The sequence below is a fragment of the Hibiscus syriacus genome, unplaced genomic scaffold (genome assembly GCF_006381635.1).
Source record: "Hibiscus syriacus cultivar Baekdansim isolate YM2019G1 unplaced genomic scaffold, ASM638163v2 tig00117056_pilon, whole genome shotgun sequence".
Taxonomy (NCBI): domain Eukaryota; kingdom Viridiplantae; phylum Streptophyta; class Magnoliopsida; order Malvales; family Malvaceae; genus Hibiscus; species Hibiscus syriacus.
The window spans coordinates 6,426,918-6,433,715 of record NW_024063539.1 but is presented as its reverse complement, the minus strand read 5'-3'; the positions used below and the strand labels follow the sequence as shown (position 1 = coordinate 6,433,715).

General features: G+C 33.4%; 1 pseudogene; it reads right to left on the bottom strand.

The window, feature by feature from the left end:
• Positions 1-1,666: 1,666 nt before the first annotated feature.
• LOC120198152 lies at positions 1,667-4,498 on the bottom strand (annotated as a pseudogene).
• Positions 4,499-6,798: the final 2,300 nt, after the last annotated feature.

The following is a 6,798-nucleotide window of genomic DNA, read 5'->3' as shown; positions in this document are numbered from 1 at the left end:
TCTCTTGCAGCCTCTGGAGAAGAAACGACAACGTACGGTAATTCACCAAGTTGTAGGTGCATCACGGGACCATGCCTTTAGGCTAATTCCGCCAAGCGGGGCTGGGGAAGACAGAAAATTAAATGGTGCAAGTGGCCCATAATAGGTAGTTGCCATGGTGAAGGGGGTAGATTTTTTGGTGAGTCCTTGATTTTGGATCTCATCCGTGGCATGAACACCATGAAAATGAACACATGGACAATGGGAGCAACTTATCCATGTTAAAGCTATACAAAATTAAAAGGAAACTCATTAGGTATTGGTGAAAAGTTTTCATTTCTTGTGAATTTATACTGGTTTCAGATCTTGGTACCTGCTTATCTGTCAAAACTGTCTCGTTTTTCATTGGTACAAGTTGGCTACTTGCATTAAAACTAGTTATCCACATTTATTGATATCTAGGTAGAGTTAAAAAGTAAAATGCACTATCAGCTGGTAATAATAAAAATGGAAAATTTCTCATTCCTCAAAAGACAAGTGGGGGTTAATGCACCAAAAATGGCAAAATAGAACCTTTTTGGTATATGCTACAAAGTCTGGGACCGTTTGTGTAGAATTACAAGTGAAATGCACTCCGGCAATAATGGATGTATGATGTATCTTATCAATCTGTTTAATACTTTAAAACTTCGAGTTTAAAACTTGGATTAAGTTAAATTAATCTCAAGTCAGTTAATTTAAACACTTGACTGTATATTTAAGTAAAAAATTATGTTTTATATTCTAAACCCTTAAATCTTAATTCTAAATTATAATATTCATATTTTAAAATTAACAAAAAATCAATATTATGAGTGACAAAAATTAATTATAATTAAATTAACCCATTGAATTGAAACAATTAGAACCTGTATCATAATCCAAATCTTTTTCTTCTATGTATTTTTTTAAATAATGATTATTTGTTAGTTTTTAGTCAAGTTATTCGTAATCCGCATTAAATTGTATATCATAATCAAGATCATTTTCTTTCGTATACTCTTTAAATTAGTTTTATAAAACTACACACGCGTTGATAATTGATTTTATTATATAAACAAAAATCTAACATATTACACATATGTAACAGAAACTCAAGTAATACGTATATAAAAGAAATTATTTCTGTTATTAAAATAGTATTTGATTTGATTGTGGATTTTTTTTTAATCAGAGATCTCAATCAAATAGAATTCAGAAGAAATCATCGAGAAAAAAAGGTGAAAATTTATTAATATTAATAAGTTAATGATTCTTCAAGGAAGATGTATCAAATCATATTTCAATGATAATGATCCTATATAGAGATGAAAGATGTTTTAATAATGAGATAATCTAATATTATAATTTTATATTTATTTAATTTGTTGATTTATCGCAGTAGTATTTGTTGCGTCTGTAATAGTAATAAACATCAACTGTAACCCACAAGTTGTAACATTTTTATTCGGAAAGAATTAATCACAAATCCTTGGATGATCATATTTCTATCGACTTAAGATGATAAAATAACAGCGAAAACATGAGCTTGACGATGCGAGATTTGTATATAGTGATAAATATACAAACAAATAATGTATTAACATCCAGAAAAAATTATAGAACTATCCGATGTATACAGTTGTTCATCCAATCCAAACCAGTTCACTGATTCAAAGTTCTCATCCCTGACCATGAAACTTCAGTAACCAGAAGAGTGATTTATAAGTAATTACAGCACCAAAAATGAATGGTTTACCTGACTCTGAAATTGATGCAGATCGTCTGTTGATATGTGCAGCCATTTCCAAATTATCAGAGGAAACCTGGAAGTTTTGAACGGCACTTTGATACCAGAACTCAAACCAGGGATGCAACTGTAATATGTGATGCCCCTGGGGCCCTGCCTTTTGGATGTTCAAACACGTTTCTCAAACTAAAATTTCCACATCATGGGAGGCTCACTGTGAAGATTTTACGAATCAGACATCATTTCACTTCACTGATCGTATACTGAGTTCTTACCCGGAATCGATACCGAGGCTATGAGTCCTCCTCATCATCATCTTCACTGGAGTCGTTCTCAACACTGTCCCACCGTGCATAGTCAAGAGTTGAGTGTCCCTTGGAATCTTTGATGCCCTGTTACGAGAAGCAGTAACTGCAACTCTTTGGGGTACATTATTCTGACCTGAATATCCCTGGGATCTAGGAATCACTTGAAATCCTTTGGAATCCTTATCATTTGGTTCCTGATGAGCGGTCACTACAGGATTTCTTTCAGGCACGTTCTTATAATCTGTTTCCTGCTTATTAGCATATGCTTTGATCTCAGGTTTCTCAGAGGAAATCAATTTTGCTTTAACCGGAGATTCATTAAGCTCAGCAGCATTAACATCTTTCCCAACAGCTGGCACTACCATGTCTTCCTTTTTTTCATCTTGACTCACTTCTTTCTCTCTTGCATAAGGCTGCTTGTGTTCTCCTTCCTCTTCCTCCAACTCTGCTTCGGATTCAAGAATCGGAGCAAGTGCCTTTCCTTGAGCAAAGAAAACAAAATCCACTTTCTTACTGACATCCGGAATATCAAATACAAGTCAGGTTAATACAGAACCAGTGGAACCAATTTTGGGAATAGCTTTCTCAATGACAAAGAGCAAACAATTGATTAAGTACTATAGCTAACAGATATTGAAGCAATAGGATCTCCTTAAGAAATGAAAAGAAAATCACTTTTTTACTGGCATCTAGAATATCAAATATAAATCAGTTCAAGACAGAACTATCAGACCGATTTTGGTAATAGCTTTCCCAACGACAATGAGCTAGAAAATGATTAAGAATAAGCTAATAGCAGGCAGTGAAAAAGCCTACGTGAAATAAAAAGACTTAAGTACCCAGTTAACTAACAAGAAAATAGATTATAGTAGAGAAACATCCACAAGAAAATAGAGATAAGTGGATATACCACTTGTGTCCTCAAACGGGCTTGAAGGTTATGATAAACTTCCGAAGAGGGTCCAACTCTATGAGCTGATTGACATCAGAGAGGGCTGAATTGTACTCCTTTAGTGTGACTAGGGTTTGAGCTCGTAGCATCAGAGCTCCAGTATGCTTATGGTCAAGCTCCAGAACTGAGGTACATTCTTCTGCTGCCTAAGGTTGAATTCACAACATAAGTTTGCAGATAACAGTTTCCGTGCATTAAAGTAAAACGGATAACCCAATATGTATTCATTCCATGAATAGAGAAAACACATTAAGATGCCACACATATAAAGAAAAATGCATATCTAAATAAAGGATAACAGCAAAACGTTAATCCGCAAAGTCAGTTTCACATATTGGTAAATTGCTGCTATTTCTGCTAAACAAGTATATCCACGTCTGCATGTGTATGTTTCTGAGAAAATGATTAGATTCATAAATATGATGTGAATGTGTGCAAGTCATGCATCCGCATCATCAATGGCACTTGTAGTCGGGTGTGAATATTGAAAACAGATACGTGTTCAACGCAGGTATATCCCACTTCTATGTTTTTCCATGTATTCGTAAGGCTTTTATCCCCATATCCATCATCAAATATCAAAACACCATGAAAGTTGCAGAATAAAACACCATAATTCTTCTCGTAAGTTAAATGGTCATATGTGAAATCTTGCATTACCATGTTAGCTGCTGAACTATGGCTAGTTTCATTGCTTAAAACAAACAAAAGCCGATTCTTACTAGAATCTAGATTGAAAGCAAAACTATCTAAATAAGAACTTTTTTTCCCACAAATTACGAACCTGATTTTTTGAAATTAATAGCAACTTCAACACAAATTCTACTGAGATAATCTAATAAAACAACTCTTGTCCATTTAACTTTCTCTTTACTAATTTCATTTTAATCAATTAAAAGCAGAGAAATAAAACCCCACAAAATCAACTTTTGTCCATAAAATTATTATATTAAACCACCCAAAATTATCGAAATAAAACAGTAAAAATCAACCTTTTCGGAATACCCAAAGTCCATAAAGTCCAATTTGAAGCAAAATAATTACTAAAAGATACTAAAAAAGTAAAACCCAAAAAGCAAAAATCAATGGCGATCCAATGTGATGATAAAAAGAAAAATAAATAAATAAAGGGAAATGGAAAACCTTTTTGAAATGAAGTAATTTCAAGTAACAAATGGCTTTGTTACTGTGCAGAGCGATCTTTTGAGGCTTCGTTTTGGCAACCGCCAGCGCCTCCGTGTAGTAACCCAGAGCTTCGTCGTACCTGCCTTCTCTATACATCTGGTGGGCCCTTTCGATCTTGTTAAACGACGCCGTCTCCATGTTCAAACTCCCCGCTCCTGCCCACTCAGTTCCCCCGATCTGGTTAATCTATTATGGGTTTTGGATGGGACAGAAAAACAATTTAAAAGAAAATTATAGGGAAAGAAAGACAAAAAGTGAGGTCCCGTTTCCAGAAATGATGTTCGTGACTGAGATTATTGAAGCTTAAGACAATATGTTTCTCTTTTATTTTTATTTTTTAGGGTAAACTACACCCAAGTCACTTGGTTATTGTTTATAGCAAGTAGATAAAATAGTTAAAACATTATTACAAACATATCACTTAATTATAATAATATTGTGATTTCATATAATAGTACATTTAATTTTTGAATTTTATATATTTTATCAATCTAATTTTAATATAAAATAATTCAATAAATTTAACTTAATATTTAAAAAATCATCATTTTAATCTTTGTTATTCTCTTAAATTGTTTGCTCTTCTCCCAGAAATATTATATTAATTTTATGGTGTAATAATAATTTGACAGTAATTTATTGTTTTTTATGACAATGTTGCAGTTATCTAATTATTGCTTTAATATGATGGGCTTGTTTGGTTTGATAATATAAAAAATTAATTGATCGATAGGATAAAGTTGATAGGATATATAAATTTTAAGACTAAAAATATTAGAGAAAATAATTCTAGTGATCGAAAATGCCTTATAATATATGATTTTAATCAATTTTTTTTAGAATTGCGAAAATGACCAACAAATTCGCAACGCGAACTCCAATTTCGCAATTCAGTTTCCAAATTTACAACGCGAATATGTAAAACGCAACGCGAATATGTAAATCGCAACGTGAATCTGTAATTTGCAACACAGAAATCAAATTCGTAAAGCGCGTTTATTTTCGGAACGCGAATTTTATTTTCGAATTCGAAACACAATATTAATTTCGCAACACAAATGTAAACAGTATAATCGCAAATCATAACCTAAATCACAACTCAGTCTCATCTCCATCTCTCACTCTCTACGGCGATATCTGTACCCATCTCTGACGAAATTCATCCCCATCTCCGGCGAAATCCATCTATATCCATCTCTCAGAGCCACCCTCACAACCATTCACAGTCAGAAATGAAAAATCAACCACCGAGGGTTAGTTTTTTTAATTATTTTTATTTTGAAATTTTTGTATTATTATTAGTTTTTTCATATTTAAATTGATGATAAATTTACTGGTAATTTCAATAATAGATTAACCATTCTACTTAGATTTCTTAGTAAATTTATTCGGTTGCTGTCAATACTGTTAAACTGTTTAGTCTTTAACCCTGTGAAGTTAATATTTGTCTTTGTTTTGTCTTTTGGTTGAAGTAATGCAATTCATTCAAGTTTCAATTTGCAGAAGACTATTTGAAACTTAAATTCGCAACACGAAAATGAAAATCGCAAGGCGATTTTAGTTTCGCATTGCGATTTTCATTTCGAGTTGCGATTTTCATTACGCGTTGCGATTTGCATTACGCATTGCGATTTTCATTTCGCGTTGCGATTTTAAGTTTCAGAAACTATTTTTCTTCTGCAAATTGAAACTTGAATGAATTGCATTACTTCAACCAAAAAACAAAGACAAATACTAACTTCACAGTGTTGCGAGTTTAAGTTTCAAGAATAAATTACTACTCTTTATGTTGTCCTTGAACCTGCACTAAACCTATATGTTATCCTTTTAAATGTTTATGTAAGTGTTTACTTCTGGAATGTTATCTGATGCATTTTGTGAACTATGATAAAATAATGACTTCGGTGAATACCGTGCAAGTTTGAAACATATTTGGCTTTGTTTTCACTTTTTAATATCATGTCTTTTTATAGTGTATAATTTGTAGTTTTTGGTATATCTAACTTGGTATGTTTATTGTTTTTGTAGAAATTTTTTTCGGCTTCATTGACCTTAAGGAATAAATTAAGCCTAGCCACTACAATTGCGTCGACGCTTACACCTGTACAAAGAAAATTGTTTGAGGATACTTGCTTCGGGCCATGGCTGAAAGTACAACATCCGGGTGGAAATGTTATATTGACCCATTTGTTTCTTCAGACCATGACTAACGATCTACCCGAGAGGATACAACGTGGTGATGAAGAGATATGGTTTCATTTTCCTCCGGAGTATACTTGTTTTGGGCGGAAGGAGTTTTGCTTAATCACTGATCTACGCTTCGGACACGATGATGTAGGTCGGTACACTAGTCATATCGCCCGCCCATCATGGTTATCTTGGGTTTTTCCTGAACTGGCAAAGGCGAAGCCGAGTTTACACGTCGATGACTTGAAAAGATTATTTGTTAAATATGGTTTTACTCGGATGGATGACCTCGATGTTGTCCGAGTATACCATTTATTACTTTTGCATGCCGGCCTTTTAGGCAAAGAGGCCAAACATCCTATTTCTGAGGACCTAATATTATTGGTAGATGACCTAAATGCATGAAACCTGTTTCTGTG